The 23,108-nt window shown below is 37.3% G+C and overlaps 1 non-coding gene across 1 annotated transcript; it reads left to right on the forward strand.

Annotated features, from left to right (window-relative positions):
- Positions 1-18,523: 18,523 nt before the first annotated feature.
- On the forward strand, positions 18,524-18,596 carry trnak-cuu. Its single transcript has one exon. It is a non-coding gene; the product is annotated as a tRNA-Lys (tRNA).
- Positions 18,597-23,108: the final 4,512 nt, after the last annotated feature.

Consider the following 23,108-nt stretch of genomic DNA (forward strand, 5'->3'; position numbering starts at 1 on the left):
CTGCTCACGTTGTGAAGTGGGCGGCTGAACGCACCCCAAGGAGACGCAGTCACTCCTCCGAAACCCCCTCTTAAACGGTGATACAATGGGAAACACATATAGTTTTTTCTTTTACCTTCTCTTTGCTCAATCAGCTGCTGGGCTGCTGCTGCTGCAGTGCCGTGTGATCTGCATTTCGCATGGAGCACTTCTGTCATATCACCTATGTCTATATATTCGATCTCTTTTCTCTTTTACCTTTTCATCAATATTGCATTGAATTTTGATTCCGTGTTTGGAATTAAATCATGACAATGCAACGTATAACTGTCCGAAAGTGAATATCATTTCTTTCTCTCTACAAGAAGTGTCTGACGTAACCACGCAGGACTTTTCCAAATCTCTTTGCATAAGCTCTTGTCTTGCGGGGCTTCTGGCCCTGGGCGTGGTTACATCGCTTGGCACGAAGACTCGTCTCGTGGGACGTGATAGTGTCTCTGAGACAATCACATCTCATCTCCTTCTAAGATTTTTTTTTTTATAATAGAGAGAAATATTCAGCCTTTAGCCAAAACAGAAAACAATTAGCCCTCAAAGAGTTAATTTAATAAATAGAACTTTATTTGTTCCCCAGGGTAAATTTGACTTCTTACAGAAGCTCATTAAATAACTCAACACACACATACATGCTATTTTATGAAAAATCACTACAATGACTAAAAAGAAAGAAATGTTCTGACTTTACAGTCCCAATCCCAGTGAGGCCTTATGCAGATCTAATGCTGTTGGTATAAAGCAGTCCCAGTTGCGTGATTCTTGACATATTTCTGCTGAATAATTTGTTGGCTCAAAGTCCTCCGTGTTGGTGTGTCAGAGAGAGGATGTGCAGCATTGTTCATAATGACATTCACTTTTGTTTTCATTCTCTTATTTGCTGTGACTTCCAGTGTGTCCAGAGTATATCCCATAACTGAGCCTGCTGTTTTAATTTGCTTGTTGATTTAGTGGGCCTCTGTTGAAGTGATGTTACTGGCCCAGCGCACCACGCTGTAGAAAATAAAACTGTCCATCACAGAGTCATAGAAGATGTGAAGGACTTCAATACCTACGTTAAAGGAACACAGTTTGCTAAAGAAAAAGAGTGTGCTCTGCCCTTTTTGTATTGTTCCTCAGTGTTATGAGACCAGTCCAGACACTCATTGATGTGAACCCCTAAAATGTTGTAGCAATGTGCCACTTCTGCATCCACTCCCTGAACAGTGACCAGGCGTAGGGGCTCCTTGGCAATGTCATTAAGCAGTTCCTTAGTCTTCTGATGTTCAGTTGCAGATAATTCATTCTGCATCAAGAAACAAAGTTCTCCCCCTGATCCCTCTCCTCTGGCTCACTCCACTTATCAATACAAAAAGTACAGAATTAACTGAGAAATTTGGCAAGTGACATGACCTGGTGATATATTTATAGTCCGAGGTGTACAGAGCGAAGAAAAAACAGACAGGACCGTTCCTGGTGGTCCTTCAACATTGCTCACATCCGTATTAGAGGGACTGTCAGTCCAGAAATGGGCAAATGAGGAAGTTGGCAACATGGTATTTTCAGTACTGTACATATGGTCCGATTGTTATTAACAAATGTAACAATATTTTTTAATACAAACTAGGGGGCTTCGCTCGCCAACCCCTGTGTTTAATCGGATATACAATTTAATTTTTTTTTTTCTTTGGAATTGTTTCAATTTCATTATTTGCATTCTTACTTTAAAGCTTCATTAACAACAATATTTTTTGGAGACATATTGTGACAATGCAACATATAACTGCCCGTGAGTGAATATTGTTTCTGTTTCTCTAATAAATAATCCGACTTTTTCTAATGTTTGTCCCTGTGATTTATTGATTGTCATAGCAAGAGTTATTCTCATGGTAAACTTTAAACATTTTAATACGAATGGCATATCACGATCTCTATTGGTTTGTAATGTTATTAATGTTATTAAAATTTGCATTGCTTCTCCTTGATCATCAATATACACCTGACCGAATTGTGTATTGTTTGAAATTCAACTTGTCGTTGCTTTAACTGCTCTGGGACCACAGAATCTCATAGCGTATGGTCTGTTATTGTGTAAATCCACGTTTTGTGCATCGACTGGTGCGAATGCGAAAAGACTTTGTTGTCTACTCTTTGCCTTTTATATCTGACCTCGATTTGTCCTGCTATTTTTTCAATTACACCTGGTTCTGATGATTAATCACCTTTTGTTTTACGGTAATGCGATCTTTTCTATCTTTTCTTTGATACTGTAGCGACTGACATAATAAAGTGTCACAAAAGTTTTACTTGAACAATCGCTGACTTCCTAACCCCAAACACAACTTTCTAGTACCCTATCCAACCCACATCAATCAGTACCCCACTATCAGTCTTCCGTGCTGTACTCTGCCCTCCCTCAATCGGACCAAACAGCCACTTAAAACCAAAAAGGCCTCAACCTGGCTGGGACGCTACAATACTTTCTAATTTTACTGCTTTCATATTCTGTACCTTTCTCTGCATGTGTATCGCACCATCGTTTGTTTGAGCCTTTCGAATTCCACTGCTTTCATAATCTCTTATCTGACTTTTTTTCTCTCCAACGCCTTTGGGTCTCTATTCTCCGTATTGTCCTTATACGCTTTATATGTGCTGAGAGCACAGGATGTGTGTGTGCTACGTGCTTTTACATGACAAGAGTGTTTTTTGATGGGTGTGCTCTTATATGATATCTTTTGTAAGTAGGGCATGTCTTGCAAGAATCTCATGTTCCACGTCCCCGCGAGACGACCCTGGGACAATCTTGTGGCACCAAGTCTCATGTTTACGGTCGCCGCGTGACACTCCATGGCAAGTCTCTTTTGTCTCGCGGGTCTTTTAAATATCTACTGAGAACTTCCGAGAGCATCACGTATCGTTGCCTTGCTTTTGCTTTCCAGGAATTTTTTTTTATAATAGAGAGATTTGCCAGCAAGGGTCAAGTTTGCTACCGTAATTGTTCTAAAGTTTAGATTTTCCATTTACACTTAAATTCTGGCTTTTTTTTTTTCTATTTAGCCAGTAGATGTCGCTAAAACTCTACTCTTGTGCATACTAAATTTTAAAAGTTGTAAAGAAAAGTCAAGCATTGGCTAACTAAATAGATTACAATATGCAAGCTTTCGAGGCAACTCAGGCCCCTTCTTCAGGGAAAATGTAATACAGAAACTGGAGTCCCTGTGTTTATATATACACACCAGGACAAGTAATAAAATTGGTAAATCTTTAAGTGAGAAATCTTAAATGTAAAAAATTATTAGACCCCTTTAGGCTAAGGTTCATTTAACAAGATAGAAGAGCAATGTATGGTCAAGATCTTTGGATAAGATAACTGTCCAACAAAGTCTTTTGAAGTTTCTGATAGGTTTTTCCATACAATGTGGATCTGTAGTCAGGTTTTCTGGGTCAGTCTGAGAGATGCAAACTATCTTCATATCTGGCCATAAAACTCTTGTCTGTATTCAAACCATGTTGTAATGTGTTAAATTTTAGAATGAGTTTGACTTCCCATTCTTTTCTCTCTTGCTGCGTTCTGAAGTTGCCCATAAGCACTGTGACTTTAAAGTCCCTCTCACCGTGTCCATGGCTGTTGAAGTGGGCCGCTACAGGAACATCTGTGTTGCCACGTTTAATGTGGAACCTGTGTAAATTCATTCTCTGGCAAAGTGTTTGTCCAGTTTCTCCCACACAGAGTGCAGTGTCAGGACATTTCATGCAGAGAATTAGGTAGACCACATTAGATGATCTGCAGGAAAATGATCCCTTTATGAGATGTTCTAGTTGGCAGTGTGGTATAAATACACGGTCTGTATTATAAATGTGAGCACACATTTTACATCTTTTCTGTAGGCAGGGAGATGTGCCATTTTCTGTGGGTTCACTTAGGGAGTTTTGGACAATTAGTTGCTGCAGGTTTGGTGGTTGTTTGTATGCCAGGAGGGGAGGTTCAGAAAATAAATTTTTCAGTGTTTGGTCATTGTTTATATTTGGCTGAAGTTCTTTTATCATTTTTCGAAGTGCTTCAAGATGTGGGTTGTAGGTGACAACAAGGGGGATGTGGTTCTTATTGTCTTTGTTTTTATATTCCAGAAGGTTGTCTCTGGGTATGGCGATAGCTCTTCTTATTTGAGTGTCTGTTGTTTTGGGGTTATAACCTTGTCTGAGCTCCTGCAGTTTGTTTATCCCGGTATGTCGGGTCAGAGCAAATACGTTTGTATCATATTGCTTGTCTGAAAATAATGGAGCGCCTTTAATGCTTGGGGTTGAAGCTATCACTTCTCATGTACAGTATGTCCGTCTGTCTGTTGGTTTGTGAAAAACAGAAGTTACAGTGGTGTTGTCTTTCAGTTGAACGGTGGTGTCAAGGAAGCTGACTTCTGTTTTTGAGTAATTCAGTTTCATCTTTATGTTGAGGTGAAAAGAATTATATTCATTATGAAAATGAAGGAGGCCCTTCTCACTGGCAGTCCAGATCATGAAGATGTCATCTATGTAACGGAGATACAACATTGGGTTTAAGACGCACATTGACATAAAATCTTCCTCCAATTTTGCCATAAATAGGTTTGCAATAGTTGTAAACTAACACAATTTTATCATTTGCTAGGGAGTTGTCGTTTATTTTTGTACACAGTGATGACATTAGGATTTTATTAATACACGTGTGCTCCATTACATTTTTGCTCATTACAAGGACTTTGTTTTATCTGTGGCCCTCTTAACATGACACGTGTGAAAATTCGGCTCACCGACATGGTATCACAAGGATGACATTGGGATATGGATCTACTTTACACATGTGCTCCATTACATATTGTTTTGATTTAGCAATGTTTTCTTTAAAATACAATGATAAATGCGGAATTTAATTCCCGGTCCGTTATTGCAATTTAGGATAAACAAAGCGACGCACAACCAAGCTTTCTAATATTGTTCAGATTTACTGGAGACTAGCAAAATACCCGTGCTTCGCAGCGGAGAAGTAGTGTGTTAAAGAAGCAATGAAAAGAAAAGGAAACATTTTGAAAATAACGTAACCTGATTGTCAATGTAATTGTTTTGTCACTGTTGTGAGTGATGAGTGTTGTTGTCATATATATATATATATATATATATATATATATATATATATATATATATATTTACACACACACATTAACATATATATATATATACATATCTATACATATACACACACAGCTATTTCGTATCAGTGCAATACGCTGCTTGTTAAAACGGTTGACTCCCGCTCTTACGTGCAATAACAAATCAAATCATGCAGTTGTCTTTGCTCATATGTCATTTTAGAGCTGGACGCCTGGCATCTTTTTTTGGCCACAAGTTCGTTTATGTTTGGTGTGAGGTTCTGTGTTGTGGAGATTCTCAGGATGGATTGCAGGTGCTCATCAGTGAGGCGACTCCTGTGTGCTGTTTTGTTAGTCTTTATCACTGAGAAGAGCTTCTCACACAGATATGTGCTACCAAACATGCACGAGGTTTGAGCCGCATGTAGACGGACTTTTTTTGTTCTTCAAAGTCACCAAAGCGCCGTGCAAACTCAGTGCGCAATAACTCTAGCTTCGCAATAACTTGCAGCATCATAAGGTAGACTTGATTAACGCGGTAAGTGTTCGGCAAGGGAGCTGAAGCGCTGCATTATGGGATCTGTAGTTTATTGTGTTACCAGCGCTTCATATACCCGGGCTTTAATAACAATAATACAGTATATAAAATGATCTCGCGGGCGGATATAATTACACCGGGCCGGATGTGGCATGGCCCTTGAGTTTGACACATATGGACTAAATAGAACTTGAAAAGATATATTTTTCAAATGTGATCGCGCAATTCAGATAGAGTTGACGCAAGACTACAGCCTGCATGCCTCAATGAGTCATCCTCCCTCGCTCTTACTTTTTTACCGTTCATCTAATGAATACACTGAGTATGGCTTTACCAAAACAATCATTGATGGCGAATAAAGTATCCATTATTCGAGTATGTAGATCGGGATATATATACATATATATATATACCCGGTATCGCAGCGAGAAGTAGTGTGTTAAAAAGCTAGAAAAGAAAAGGGAACATTTTAAAAATAACGTAACATGACTGTCAATATACAGTATTTGTTTTGTGAGTGTTACTGAGTGTTGCTGTCATCAAGGATTTGATTATCATTATTTCTTTCAATCAGGTTCGTATTTGTAGGATGTGTTGTGTTCAAGTTACATTCCGTGTTTGTCAATCGTTGTAAAGATGACAGGTTTCATTCTTACTGCATCAATAAACAGCTCGTCTTCTTCTTTATCTGAGACCTGACACACTGCATGCACGGGTTTTTTTTACACTGTCTTCCTTTAGCAGGACATTCACTTTTTCCACCGTGTGCTTTGTTTCCGCAGTAGCTGGATTTATGAATATGCTTATCAGACGCTTCATATTTTTGCTGCCTTTTCAATTGTGTAATTGGTTTTGTTCAGCGCTCTTTGGAACTGTTGCTTTTATCTCTGCACTGCGCCAGTTCACGTGAGCCGCTCGGTGTACATGCATCGAAGGTTCCCAGCTGTGCTGGTGCCATCTCGTGCTATGTCCATGGCTGTATTTAATGTTACCTTAGTCCTGGCACTTAAAACTTTCTCTCGCAGTTTCGCTGAGTTTGTGTCAAACACCACCCTGACCATCTCATCTTCCTCTCCATAAGCACAGTCCTTCACCTGTGAATATTTACCCGTGGCAGTTTGCTATTGGATTGCCGCTGACGGACGGCCTTATATGGGCAGGCACTAAATTACAAACGCCAGCGCAGCCTGTCTATGAACTTAATTTAAAGTGTAGGTTTACATCGTGCTTTGTTTCCGAACTAGCAGAACTCATGAATATGGTTGTATATGTCACTCGCTCGCTTCTTATTGTTTCGCTGCCTTCTCAATTATATAATGCATGTTTTCTTCAGCGCTTTTTTGAGGTCTTCCTGGTTTTCTATGTACTGCGTGATTACGTGGGAGGCGTGATGATGTCACACGAAACTCCGCCCACACGGCGTTGAAGCTCATCTCCATTACAGTAAATGGAGAAAAACTGCTTCCAGTTATGACCATTACGCGTAGAATTTCGATATAAAACCTGCCCAACTTTTGTAAGGAAGCTGTAAGGAATGAACCTGCCAAATTTCAGCCTTCCACCCACACGGGAAGTTGGAGAATTAGTGATGAGTCAGTGAGTGAGTGAGTGAGTGAGTCAGTGAGTGAGTGAGTGAGTGAGTGAGTGAGTGAGTGAGTGAGTGAGTGAGTGAGGGCTTTGCCTTTTATTAGTATAGATTCAGAGAAATAATTATATGGTATCTTCTTAATAATAAGTAAGTAAGAGATTCGAACTCGCGCCCATCGTGATTATGCGTGCTAAAATATTTAGACAATTTCATGACGATCGTTTGCTGCACTTTGGGGTAAATCGTCTACTTTTTAACACGTGGCTCCAGCATCCTTAGATGACTGATGTTTGTTTTTTTTGTTGTTTTTTTTTTTCTTGTTTTAGCAATATTTTTTTTTTTCAAAGCAACAGTCTGGTCCCAGCAGGATTCGAACTTACGCCCCTATTGTAGGTTGTCCACCAGCAATCGCAGCCACATCTCCAGTAGCCGTGGGTCGAGGTAATTCTTGGTAGCGAGATCCAATCAGATCGCTTTTCACTACCAAGATTTTACCAGGAATTGGGAGAAGGGTGTGTCCCGAGAGGATGAGATTGGAAGCTCGGACCAATCACAGCCCGTAACACCTACCAAGAATTGACCACTCACATCCCGTTTCGGCTACCGAGAATTGGCCAATGACTGCTCAATCGGCTACCAAGAATAGGCGAATCACGGCTCCTATAGGCTACCAAAAATTGGAAAAGGCGGGCCAGCCTCTTGGCCATTAATGCATTCTTCAAAAGCTTGTTCGAGTCGGCACACACATGCTTTGCGTTTATTTTTGAACTTTCAAAAAATGTTATTCACGAGTCTCGTTTTGTGGAGATAAATACCCTTAAATAAAAAATGTATATTAAATTGTCATAAAGGTTTCAGAAATGTATTGATTATTGTTTTTTAACCAACCTTTGATATAATTTTACCAATGTGACATTTTGTTTGTAATCTGGCCGTCTAAATGGATTTGAAAAGGTATATATATACTTCCGAAATTTTATAAATACATACAAAAACAATGTTGTGAATTATTATTTATTCATTCTTATTGTGTTTTCATTTTTATTGTACTGTACTCCTCTTGATTATCTGAGAGCTTGGTAAAAGTGCTGTACAGTCAGTGAAATACATTATTATTTGTTGTAATCCTGATTCAATAGAATAGGCAGGCAGTTTGTTTAAGCATGATGTTTAACTATACTTGTCGTTCATGTGTTCCTTTCACAAATCAATCATTTATTAAAGGGTTTTGCTTAATCGAACATAAAACTCAATAACTCCATACGCAATGTAGGATTTAAAGCATCGTTCGTTGACGAGGAAGTTTTTGTTTTTAATTTATTTTGGAGATACTTTGTTCCATTCCATTCCATTCCATTCGAACCTATATCCATGAGGTAATTTGTGGTAGATCGTCTCTCAAAAAATCACAGCTATACCTCAAATCATGGGCGCAATCCTCTCTCACACCCTCTCTCCGCCCGAGCAGCCGGGAGTCGAGGTAATTCTTGGTAACGTAAACCAATCAGATCGCTTTCTGCTAGCAAGATTCTACCAAGAATTGAAAGCTCGGGCCAATCGTAGCCCGTATCAGTTACCAAGAATTGACCATTCAGAACCCGTTTCGACTACCAAGAATTGGCCAATGACGACTCACTCTGCTACCAAGAATTGACGAATCACGACTACCAAAACTCGGAAAGGGCGGGCCAGCCTCTTGTCAGTTAATGTATTCTGCAAAAGCTTGTTCCGAGTCGGCACACAGACGCTTTACGATTTGCGTTTCTTTTTAAACTGTCTAAAAATGTTACTCACGAGTGTCGGTTTGTGCAGATATATTTACATTCACCTACACATTTTTTGAATGATTTTTTAAACATTCTTGGTTAAGTTTATTACATTTATTAAATATTTGTGCAACACGTGTAAAGACAGACATAATACTGTATAAATATAATAAACATTGAATTGTATAATCATAGTTTAATTTTACAGAGTGAGCTTTAAAAATAATAACATGAAGTGCTCTATAATTATAAAAATACAAATAATAGAAAGTGAAAAGTTTTTTTCTTGACTTAATCTTTGCCAATCTAAAATTTTTTTTTTTTAATTCATTGTTTGGGCGAGTTCATTTTTATATGAAAAAGACAAATCAACTATGTGTACATATTTCCTACAAAAGACCCTTGGAAAGTCTTTCTGGTATATAAAGGACAATAATTGTTAATGAATTACTGCAGTAAAAATGATATATATACTGTGTATATATGTACCTGTAAAAACATGACACTGGTATGTTTTTTTTAATACTTAACACTAATTTCACAAATCGTTCATATCAAGGCTAATATACAAGTAGAATAATAATAATTATAGTTATACTCTATATTAACATTGATGTTATAAATTATGCTTATAAAGCAGACCTACACCTTTAATACTCAGACGATTCTAATCATGCTGTAGAATAGTATATATATATATATATATATATATATATATATATATATATATATATATATATATATATATATATATATATATATATATATATATATATATATATATATATATATATATATATATATATATATATATATATATATATAAAATTAACTAAGTGCTGTGTATGTTTGTTTACTAGAACATATATAGTTATTTTGCGCTAAGTATAAAAACATTTCCCTTTGCAATATTTCAAATGTCAGCATCAACTAGAATATATTACTTCACAAATTTTATAAATACATAAAAACACAAGGCTGTGCACTATTTATTCATTCTTATTGTTCTTTCCTTTTTATTGTACCCCTCTTGATTATCTGTGCAGCCGTCTCAGACCATGGTAAAGGCGTTATATAAGGAAGTGAAATTCATTATTATTTGTTATAATTATGATTCAATAGAATGGGCAGGCAGTTTGTTTAAGTATGATTTTTAACTATGCTTGTTGTCCGTGTGTTCCTTGACAAATCATTCATTAAACAGTTTTTGTTTAATCTAAAAAGAAAAAAAATACATCTGCAATGTAGTATTCAAAGCACCGTTCGCTGAAGAGAAAGTTTTTTTTTTTTTTAATTTATTTTAGAGATATAGTCTTCCATTTAGCAATGTGCCTCGAGCAGGATTCGAACTTCAAACCCTGAAATAATTTCTGGTAGATCGTCTCTCAAGAATTGCAGCTAATGGTGCCTCCCAGCAGCCGTGAGTCGAGGTCATTCTTGGTAGCGAGAACCAATCGGATCGCTCTCCGCTACCAAGATTCTACCAAGAATTGAAAGCACGGGCCAATCGCGGCCCGTTTCGGCTACCAAGAATTGACCGATCGCGCCCCGTTTCGGCTACCAAGAATTGGCCAATGACGGCTCGCTCTGCTACCAAGAATTGACGAATCACGACTACCAAAACTCGGAGAGGGCGGGCCAACCTCTTGTCAGTTAATGTATTCTGCTAAAGCTTGTTCGAGTCGGCACACAGACGCTTCGCGATTTGCGTTGCTTTTTGAACTGTCTAAAAATGTTACTCACTAGTGTTGGTTTGTGCAGATATATTTACGTTCACCTACACATGTTCTGAATAATTTTTTTAAACATTCTTGGTTAAGTTTAACATTTACTAAATATTTGTGCAACACGTGTAAAGACAGATATAATAATGTATAAATACAGTATAATAAACATTGAATTGTATAATCATAGTTTAATTTTACAGAGTGAGCTTTAAAATAATAATATGAAGTGCTCATTAATTATAAAAATACAAATCATAGAGAAAATCAACTATGTGTACATATTTCCTACAAAAGACCCTTGGGAAGTCTTTCTGGTATATAAAGACCAATAATATATATATATATATATATATATATATATATATATATATATATATATATATATATATATATATATATATGTACCTGTAAAACAAAAGATTGGTATGCTTTTTTAATACTTAACACTAAATTATTCTTATAAAGCAGACCTACACCTTTAATACTCAGATGATTCTACTCATGCTGTAGAATTGCATATATATTATACATATACATGCTGTAAAATAGCATACATATTATAGATATATATAGTTAATTATATATGTATAGTCCTTTTTCAGGACTGTGTATTTCAACAATAATGTTTTAAAAATCCAAATAACTTTACAGATCTTCATTGTAAAGGGTTTAAACAATGTTTTCCATGCATGTTCAATTAACCATAATCAATTAATTAACATGCGCCTGTGGAATGGTCGTTAAGACCTTAACAGCTTACAGAAAGTAGGCATTTAAGGTCACAGATCTAAAAACGCAGGACACTAAAGAGACTTGTCTACTGACTGTGAAAAACACCCAAAGAAAGATGCCCAGGGTCCCTGCTCATCTGCGTGAACGTGCATTAGGCATGCTGCAGGGAGGCATGAGGACTGCTGATGTGGCTAGGGCAATAAATTGCCATGTCCGCACTGTGAGACGCCTAAGACAGCGCTACAGGGAGACAGGAAGGACAGCTGATCATCCTCGCAGTGAAAGAGCCCGGATCTCAATCCCATTGAGCACGTCTGGGACATGTTGGATCGCAGGGTGAGGGCTAGGGCCATTCCCCCCAGAAATGTCCAGGAACTTGCAGGTGCCTTGGTGGAAGAGTGGGGTAACATCTCACAGCAAGAACTGACAAATCTGGTGCAGTCCATGAGCAGGAGATGCACTACAGTACTTCAAGCAGCTGGTGGCCACACCAAATACTGACTGGTACTTTTGATTTTGAGCCTCCCTTCATTCAGGGACACATTGTGAAACATTTTTAGTTTATGTCTTATGGTGTTGACTCTTTTAGTGTTCATACAAATATTTACACATTAAGTTTACTGAAAGTAAAAACAGTTGAAAGTCAGAGGACGTTTCTTTTTTTGCTGAGTGTATATATATATATATACATATATACTGCTCAAAAGAATTAAAGGAACACTTTTTAATCAGAGTATAGCATAAAGTCAATGAAACTTATGGGATATTAATCTGGTCAGTTAAGTAGCAGAGGGGGTTGTTAATCAGTTTCAGCTGCTGTGGTGTTAATGAAATTAACAACAGGTGCACTAGAGGGGCAACAATGAGATGACCCCCAAAACAGGAATGGTTTAACAGGTGGAGGCCACTGACATTTTTCCCTCCTCATCTTTTCTGACTGTTTCTTCACTAGTTTTGCATTTGGCTACAGTCAGTGTCACTACTAGTAGAATGAGGCGATACCTGGACCCTACAGAGGTTGCACAGGTAGTCCAACTTCTCCAGGATGGCACATCAATACGTGTCATTGCCAGAAGGTTTGCTGTGTCTCCCTGCACAGTCTCAAGGGCATGGAGGAGATTCTAGGAGACAAGCAGTTACTCTAGGAGAGCTGGAGAGGGCCATAGAAGGTCCATAACCCATCAGCAGGACCAGTATCTGCTCCTTTGGGCAAGGAGGAACAGGATGAGCACTGCCAGAGCCCTACAAAATGACCTCCAGCAGGCCACTGGTGTGAATGTCTCTGACCAAACAACCAGAAAGACTTCATGAGGGTGACCCAAGGGCCCCATGTCCTCTAATGGGCCCTGAGCTCACTGCCCAGCAGCATGCAGCTCGATTGGCATTCGCCATAGAATACCAGAATTGGCAGATGCACCACTGGTGCCCTGTGCTTTTTACAGATGAGAGCAGGTTCACCCTGAGCACATGACAGAAGTGAAAGGGTCTGGAGAAGCCATGGAGAACATTATGCTGCCTGCAACATCATTCAGCATGAGCAGTTTGGTGGTGGGTTAATGATTGTCTGGGAGGCATATCCATGGAGGGTCACACAGACCACTACAGGCTTGACAAAGGCACCTTGGCTGCCATTAGGTATCAGGATGAAATCCTTGGACCCATTGTCAGACCCTGTGCTGGTACAGTGGCTCCTGGTGCACGACAATTCCTGACCTCATGTGGTGAGAATATGCAGGCAGTTCCTGGAGGATGAAGGAATTGATACCATTGACTGGCCACCTCACTTTCCTGACCTAAATCCAATAGAACACCTCTGGGACATTATGCTTTGGTCCATTCAATGCCACCAGGTTGCACCTCAGACTGTCCAGGAGCTCAGTGATGCCCTGGTCCAGGTCTGGGAGGAGATCCCCCACAACACCATCTGTCATCTCATTAGAAGCATGCACCGATGTTGTCAGGCATGTATACAAGAACACAGGGGCCATACAAAGTGCTGCGTACAATTTTGAATTGCTGCAATTAAATTTTGGCAAAATGGACTAGCCTGCCACATAATTTTTTCACTGATTTTTGGGGCGTCTTTGAATTCAGGGCTCTGTAGGTTGATCATTTTCATTTCCATCAAACGATGTGGCATCCTTTCGTTCCTAACACATTACCCAGTCTATATCAGTATAGATATCCAGGAGGATTTCTTTTTCCCATTGAGATCTGATGTGTTTTCAAAGTGTTCCTTTAATTTTTTGAGTAGTTTATATATAGTTATATATATATATATATATATATATATATATATATATATATATAGTTATATATCATGCAGTAGAATAGCATATATATTATAGATATATATATATATATATATATATATATATATATATATATATATATATACAGTCATGTGAAAACATTAGGACACCCTTTGAAAGCATGTGGTTTTTGTAACATTTTTAATAAATGGTTATTTCATCTCCGTTTCAACAATACAGAGAGATTAAAGTAATCCAACTAAACAAAGAAAACTGAAGAAAAGTCTTTTCAAGATCTTCTGTAAATGTCATTCTACAAAAATGCCTATTCTAACTGAGGAAAAAGATAGGACACCCTTGCCCCTAATAGCGAGTGTTACCTCCTTTGGCTGAAATAACTGCAGTGAGACGGTTCTTGTAGCCATCTACCAGTCTTCGACATCGGTCTGAGGAAATTTTACCCCACTCCTCAATGCAGAACTTTTTCAGCTGTGAGATGTTTGAGGGGTTTCTTGCACGTACAGCCCTTTTCAAGTCACCCCACAGCATCTCAATGGGATTCAAATCTGGACTTTGACTTGGCCATTCCAGGACTCTCCATTTCTTCTTTTTCAGCCAATCTTTGGTTGATTTACTAGTATGTTTTGGGTCATTGTCATGTTGCATGGTCCAGTTCCGCTTCAGCTTTAATTTTCTAACTGATGGTCTCACATGTTCTTCAAGCACCTTCTGATACACAGTAGAATTCATCGTGGATTCTATGATGGTGAGCTGACCAGGTCCTGCTGCAGCAAAGCAGCCCCAAACCATGACACTTCCACCTCCATGCTTCACAGTTGGTCCTGGGCATGTTGGCAGTTGTTTTGAAAGCCCTCCACTTGTAGACTATCTTCCGGACAGTGGAATGGCTGATTTCAAAATCTTTTGAGATCTTTTTAAATCCCTTCCTAGACTCATAGGCTGCTACAATCTTTTTTCTGAAGTCCTCTGACAGCTCTTTTGTTCTCACCATGGTGCTCACTCTCACTTCAACAGTCAGGAGCACACCAAACTAAATGTCTGAGGTTTAAATAGGGCAAGCCTCATTCAACATGCAGAGTAACGATCTACTAATTATGTGCACCTGGTGTGATATACCTGTGTGAGATCTGAGCCAATTTAAGAGGGAATACATGTGAGGGTGTCCTATCTTTTTCCTCAGTTAGAATAGGCATTTTTGTAGAATGACATTTACAGAAGATCTTGAAAAGACTTTTCTTCAGTTTTCTTTGTTTAGTTGGATTACTTTAATCTCTCTGTATTGTTGAAACGGAGATGAAATAACCATTTATTAAAAATGTTACAAAAAACCACATGCTTTCAAAGGGTGTCCTAATGTTTTCACATGACTGTATATATATATATATATATATATATATATATAGTTAAGTTATGCTTGTTTACTAGAACACATATAGTTAGTTTGCACTAAGTATATAAACATTTCCCTCTGGAATATTGCAATATTTCCAAATATTTATTTTTACCTACTTCAAGAATGTCAGTTTGTGCAGATATAATTACATTTACCTGCACATTTTTTGAATGATTTTTTAAACATTCTTGGTTAAGTTTATTACATTTATTAAATATTAATGCAACAAGTGTAAAGACAGGTATAATAATCTATAAATATAATAAACATTGAATTGTATAATCAGTTCAATTTTACATAGTGAGCTTTAAAAATAATATGAAGTGCTCTATAATTATAAAAATACAAATCATAGAAAGTGAAAAGTTTTTTTTCTTGACTTTATCTTTGCCAATTTAAAAACTTTAAACTGAATTGTTTGGGCGAGTTCATTTTATCTGAAAATGATAAATCAACTATGTGTACATATTTCCTACAAAAGACTCTTGGAAAGTCTTTCTGGTATATAGAGACCAATGAATTACTGCAGTAAAAATTATATATATATATATATACTGTGTATATATGTACCTGTAAAAACAAGAGACCGGTATGCTTTTTTTTTAATACTTAACACTAATTTCACAAATCGTTCATATCAAGGCCAATATAGAATAATAATAATACTCTATATTAACATTGATGTTATAAATTATGCTTATAAAGTAGACCTACACCTTTAATACTCAGACAATGCTATATATATAATGCTATATATATAAGTGGTGTTTATGCTGTTTACTGTTTACTTTGCAATATTTCCAAATATTTAATTTTACCTACTTCAAATTAATTGTCAGCATCAACTAGAATATATTACTCCTAAAATGTTATAAATATATACAAACACAAAGCTGTGCACTATTATTTATTAAATCTTATTGTACTTTCATTTTTATTTTATTCTTCTTGATTATCTGTGCAGCCGTCTCAGACGATAGTAAAGGCACTTTATAAGGAAGTGAAATGCATTATTATTTGTTATAATTATGATTCAATAGAATGGGCAGGCAGTTTGTTTAAGTGTGATTTTTAACTTTGCTTGTTGTCTGTGTGTTCCTTGACAAATCATACACTAAACAGTTTTCGTTTAATCAAAAAAGAAAAATAAACAAACTACAACTGCAATGTAGGATTCAAAGCACCGTTCGTTGAAGAGAAAGTTTTTTTTTTTCCATTGGCAATGTGCCTTGAGCGGGATTCGAACTCGCGTCAATGCAGTAATTTCTGGTAGGTCGTCTCTCAAGAATTGCAGCCGTACCTCGACTAATGCGCGATACGAAAACCAATCAGATCGCTTTCTGTTACCAAGATTCTACCAAGAATTGAAAGCTCGGGCCAATCGTAGCCCGTATCAGCTACCAAGAATTGACCATTCAGAACCCGTTTCGACTACCAAGAATTGGCCAATGACGGCTCACTCTGCTACCAAGAATTGACCATTCAGAACCCGTTTCGACTACCAAGAATTGGCCAATGACGACTCACTCTGCTACCAAGAATTGACGAATCACGACTACCAAAAGTATATACTAAGTGCTGTGTATGTTTGTTTACTAGAACATATATAGTTATTTTGCGCTAAGTATAAAAACATTTCCCTTTGCAATATTTCAAATGTCAGCATCAACTAGAATATATTACTTCCCAAATTTTATAAATACATAAAAACACAAGGCTGTGCACTATTTATTCATTCTTATTGTGCTTTCATTTTTATTGTACCCCTCTTGATTATCTGTGCAGCCGTCTCAGACCATGGTAAAGGCGTTATATAAGGAAGTGAAATTCATTATTATTTGTTATAATTATGATTCAATAGAATGGGCAGGCAGTTTGTTTAAGTATGATTTTTAACTATGCTTGTTGTCCGTGTGTTCCTTGACAAATCATTCATTAAACAGTTTTTGTTTAATCAAAAAAGAAGAAAAAAATACATCTGCAATGTAGTATTCAAAGCTCCGTTCGCTGAAGAGAAAGTTTTTTATTTATTTATTTATTTTTTTTATTTTAGAGATATAGTCTTCCATTTAGCAATGTGCCTCGAGCGGGATTCGAACTACAAACCCTGAAATAATTTCTGGTAGATCGTCTCTCAAGAATTGCAGCTATAACTCGACTAATGCGCGATATCATTAAAGCACGAGTTCGAATCCCGCTCAAGGCACATTTGCGAATGGGGAAAAAAACAAACATATATATATATATATATATATATATATATATATATATATATATATATATATATATATATATATACTATTCTACAGCATGATTAGAATCGTCTGAGTATTAAATGTGTAGGTCTGCTTTATAAGCATAATTTATAACATCAATGTTAATATAGAGTATAATTATAATTATTATTCTATATTGGCCTTGATGTGAACGATTTGTGAAATTAGTGTTAATTATTAAAAAAAGCATACCAGTCTCTTGTTTTTACATGTACATATATATACAGTATATATATAATTTTTACTGCAGTAATTCATTAACAATTATTGGTCTTTATATACCAGAAAGACTTTCCAAGGGTCTTTTGTAGGAAATATGCACACATAGTTGATTTGTCTTTTTCAGATAAAAATGAACTCGCCCAAACAATGAATTAAAAAAAAAGTTTTTAAGTTGTCAAAGATGAAGTCAAGAAAAAAAACTTTTCACTTTCTATGATTTTATTTTTATAATTATAGAGCACTTCATGTTATTATTTTTAAAGCTCACTCTGTAAAATTAAACTGATTATACAATTCAATGTTTATTATATTTATACATTATTATATCTGTCTTTACACGTGTTGCACAAATATTTAATAAATGCAATAAACTTAACCAAGAATGTTTAAAAAAAATCATTCAAAAAATGTGATTCGCCAATTCTTGGTAGTCGAGTGAGCCGTCATTGGCCAATTCTTGGTAGCCGATACGGGTTGTGATTGGTCAATTCTTGGTAGCCGATACGGGCCGTGATTGGCCCGAGCTTTCAATTCTTGGTAGAATCTTGGTAGCAGAAAGCGATCTGATTGGTTTTCGCTACCAAGAATTACCTCGACTCACGGCAGCATGGGGGCGGAGAGATTGCACGTATTAGTCGAGGTACTGTATGGCGGTGATTTTTGGTCAGCCGAGAGAAGAGAACAGGGGTTGACGCGTCGTAGTTGTACGCTGCATCTTTGATAAAGCAAGCACCGAGGACAGACAAAATCGCTGCATGATTCAGGATATCTTGATTAACTGCAAAGCAGAATCATAATACTATATCTTAACAATGAACCGAAAGAACTCAGTAACTTGTAGCCATTAAGTAAATGGATAAGAAAATTACCAGTGCCCGGCTAGCTCAGTCGGTAGAGCATGAGACTCTTAATCTCAGGGTCGTGGGTTCGAGCCCCACGTTGGGCGAAAGATTTTTTTTTTCCGTAACTAAAGTCCGACCAAAACAAAAAACACTGATTGGATCGATAGATACTTTATTTCTCCAAGGGGAAATTCACATCAGTGTATGTGTTTACTGTTTTCATGTTTAATATCGTATCTGTAAAATGTTTTCATTAAATCGGAGCACTTAGGTGTCAAATTGAACATTTTAACTTCCCGTTTAAGGAGTTTAAAACATAATTTAACAATCTATATTCGAACTCACTTAACCGCCCCTTATCACTGGGTATTTTGTCAGTTTTTTTATACCTGTCAAATAATCGTTCTTTCCAATGTAAAGCCTCCTCCTACATAATTCCACGTTCTATGATTGGAGAACAGGGAGCGCCATCGTAAATCCGATGTGTACCTTTGACTTTTTTCTGATTCTACCAGCATTCCTCGAAACTGGAATTTAAGAACATTCTGGAGCAAGTTTTTTTATTGCGTAATTATCGTTTTTAATTAAGCGTAATTTAACAATTAAAAAATGTCTGTTTTCAATGCAGGTCAATCAGTTTCTTGTGTTTTCTGTTTCTTTACACAAGTCAATATAATGATACTGCATTAATCATTTACTTGCATTTTACCTGAAAACTTGTCCTAGCGGTCTGCGATGAACAGCGCTATACAAAACTAAACTGAGTTCATTTATTGTCTGTATTACAAAACTAATTTCTTCATATAAGTTGCCAGTTTGATTGATTACCATTTTGTATATCGTTTTGCTTTATTGTTATTTCACACTTTTCCAATAGTGGAATGCACAGGATTTTGTTCGTTTTTGTTTAGCGCATTTTAATTTTGATCTAACCTTAGATACCCTTCGTTTTTTCAACGCTTTCTTTTGCTTTACTCATTTTTTTGGCTGCATCAAGTCTATTTATCCTACTTTCATGTTGTCGTTGGTTAATTCTATAATTTCCAAGATTTTCCAGTACTGACAAGTGCTGTCTAATATTTTACCGGACCGTCTGATGATGAGCCCAAACTGCCACAGAGGTTTGTTTTACAGATATAATTTACGTCTTTGTCCTTTTGCCTTTTATGTCACTTAGGTGCATTTCTTAATTCCCGATGTATTGACTTCTTATCGTGACGGAATAACAAATGCAGCGGAAACACGACAGAAACTAAACATACATTTGCTGCATTTTCTCGGTCCAGTTTACGCGTTTGATTGTTTTTTCTGTTTGCCTCAGTTTCACGTATTCATTTCATAATGTCATCACTACTGAGTCATTTGAGATTAAAGATTGCTGCGTTTTATGTGTATAGCATTTGGTTTGTAATTTTAGTCTGCATTTTGTCCACAGTGTTGAGAATGTTTTTTGAGAACGAAGCGCTTTGAAATGGGCGTGTCAAAAAGAAAGACTCAATTTCCTGAGCGAATCGCGTAACATCCTTGACGTATAATGTAAATGATCCCGAATGTGTTCGATTTGATTGGCTACTCCACGGATTGGAGCATTGAAAGTCTGTCGCTATATGCTATTGGCCGGTATTGATGTTTTATGCTAGTTTTGCAGAGCTGCAGCGCTTTGACGCCGGTTTGCTTTTAGATGTTTCTGGGTTGTGTAGGTTGTACGTGGAGTTAAAAAGCCTACGAATTTTCTTTCTTCCTCCAAGCTATTTAAATTCGATGGTGAACGAGTGCTTTTCGAATAAGCACAATTCGTTCGAGGTGGCGTATTCTTGCGTTTTCTGACCTAGGTGACTGCCTAAACAGCAGTATTATGTTTATTAACGAGCTATTGGATAATGAAGGTTATCAGTTAGACCATTCTCAGTTTATATTAAATGTTGGTGTTCCATTAAGGGCTCGAGCTTGATCCTTTTGAGAGAGAGAGAGAGAGACCCCTGCCCTGCTGTCTTTTAAATTTGTGTCTGCAACAATCCAATCTTACTCGGAATCCTCTTGGATTTCTCATTGGCTGTGTGAATATTACAGATATCAAAATTGATAATATTCTCCATGGCTTTCCAAAGCCCGAGAGATCTGTTATGAATTATTATGTAAGATGTGTCCTGTTAACGCTTTCTGGTCAAAATTGTATTAAAATCTGAAAGTTAGCTGTTCATTTTGTAAGGCAGACACTGAAACATTGCAACATCTTTTCTTTAATTGTTGCCTCCCCTTGTGTTTCGAGAATCTAATGACCAGTCTGTTTAACTAGGTGTCTGCTTGGCAAATGTTCTTATTATAAAATTATGTTCAATCATTTATGAACATGCGGACATTGGCAATTCTGTATTGTTTCATATTAACTTTTATTATCATTTGGCAAATATTTTATTAACAAACGTAGTTCAGAATATTTCAGCTAATAATAAATAATTTAATTATTTGAGAATATGCTATATATTGTAAATCCCAAGTCTCAGAAAGTACCAAAATTATGTAAAACCTTAAACAAAATACTCAACTGTATCCCCACTTAATTAGCTTTTTTTATTTCCAACCAACCAACCATTTGCTAACCCGCTGAATCCGAATACAGGGTCACGGGGGTCTGCTGGAGCCAATCCCAGCCAACACAGGGCACAAGGCAGGAATCCAATCCAGGGCAGGGTGTTTTTTTATTTCTTTCCTGTTTTATAGATAGATAGATAGATAGATACTTTATTAATCCCAAGGCGAAATTCACATACTCCAGCAGCAGTATACTGATGAAGAACAATATTAAAGAGTGATAACAATGAAGGTATAACAGAAAAACAATAATTTTGTATAATATTAACGTTTACCCCCACCCCCGGGTGGAATTGAATTATATATTCAGTATACCCCTTGTAACTTTTGTATCGTGTGTGTGTGTGTGTCTATGTGTGTGTGTATATATATATATATATATATATATATATATATATATATATATATATATATATATATATATATATATATGCTAAATTTGATCTGGAATTCTAACAATGTCTCTTCATTCAAAATGCACACACAGTGAAAAGATGCAGCAACAGATGGTGTTTATGTGTGCCCAAGTCGTGTCTCTCTCTTGCTGTGAAAGCATCTCTTGCGTTACACTTGTGTGTTTTCAGTGCTTTTTTTGCTTTATTTTTGGTGTGCTTGGTTACATATATAACAGCTGTCAATTAACCATGACATCTGAAGGTGACTTCCCTTCCAAACAGTAACCTTTCTCTTCCTCTCCACCAGCCACACAGGATATCACCAGTCCTCAATAAGGTACAGTAAATGCAGTCTTCATTTTATTATACAGCATTCATGTATTTTATTTTTTGATTTTAATAATAATAATAAATTTATATTGCAATTCATATTTTAGAAATCTCAAAGTGCTACAGAGTAAAAACAAAAATAATAAAACAAGAAAATCTATGTATAGTTTAACAAAATATCTTTCTAAAAAGATGAGTTTTTAGATTCCGTTTAAAAACGTCAGTCGCCTGTGAGGCTCTCAGGTAGTCGGGGAGGGCGTTCCACAGTCTTGGCGCCACAGATGAAAAAGCTTTGTCACCCATACTGCAGAGCTTGGTTTTAGGGACTTGGAGAGTGTTAGTGTGTACAGAGCGGAGAGTGCGTCAGGAGGTATGAGGGGTAAGGAGTTCCTGTAAGTAAAGAGGGGCATGTCCATAGATGCACTGATGGGTGAGGAGAACGACCTTGAACTCAATTCTGAGTGGAACAGGGGGCCAGTGATGGGTTTTCAGGATTGGGGTGATATGGTCATGCTTTCGCACCCTCATCAGGATCCTGGCACCACAATTCTGAATGTACTGGAGTCTCTGAATACTCCGGCCAGGAATCCCGATGAGGAGCGCATTACAGTAATCCAGCCTGGAGGAGACAAAGGCATGGACGAGCTTCTCTGCATTTTCCAGGGTGAGAGTTGGTCAGAGTTTAACAATATTCTTGAGGTGGTAGAAGGAAGACTTACAGAGGTGTTTGATGTGGGCATCAAAGGTGAGTTGAGGGTCCATTTTAACACCCAAATTGGTGACAGATGTGGAAAGGGGAATGTTTTGGCCAGCGAAAGTAATACTGGTGATGGTAGAAGAGCGGAGATGGTGTGATGTGCCAACTAAGATGGCTTCTGTTTTGGATCTGTTTAGCTGAAGAAAATTGAGCCTCATCCACACCTCTATCTCCTCCAGGCAGGTAGTCAATGTAGAGATTGGCAGAGGAGCAGTAGAGGAGGTGGGGGTAGTCCTGAGGTAAAGCTGAGTGTCATCAGCATAGCAGTGAAAAGATAAACCATGTCTGCTAATGACATTTCCAAGAGGGAGCATGTAGATGGTAAAAAGGATGGGGCCTAGCACAGAGCCCTGTGGGACACCACAGGTGACGTTGTGGGTATGAGATTTTGTGCTGCCCAGGGCGACATGCTCAGTTCTGCCGGTCAGGTAAGATGTGAACCAATTGTGAACATTTCCAGAGAGTCCAATGGTGTATTTCAGGCGGTGAAGGAGAATGTTGTGGTGTATTGTGTCAAAAGCAGCTGTCAGGTCAAGGAAGAT

The sequence above is a fragment of the Polypterus senegalus genome, chromosome 11 (genome assembly GCF_016835505.1).
Source record: "Polypterus senegalus isolate Bchr_013 chromosome 11, ASM1683550v1, whole genome shotgun sequence".
NCBI classification, from domain to species: domain Eukaryota; kingdom Metazoa; phylum Chordata; class Cladistia; order Polypteriformes; family Polypteridae; genus Polypterus; species Polypterus senegalus.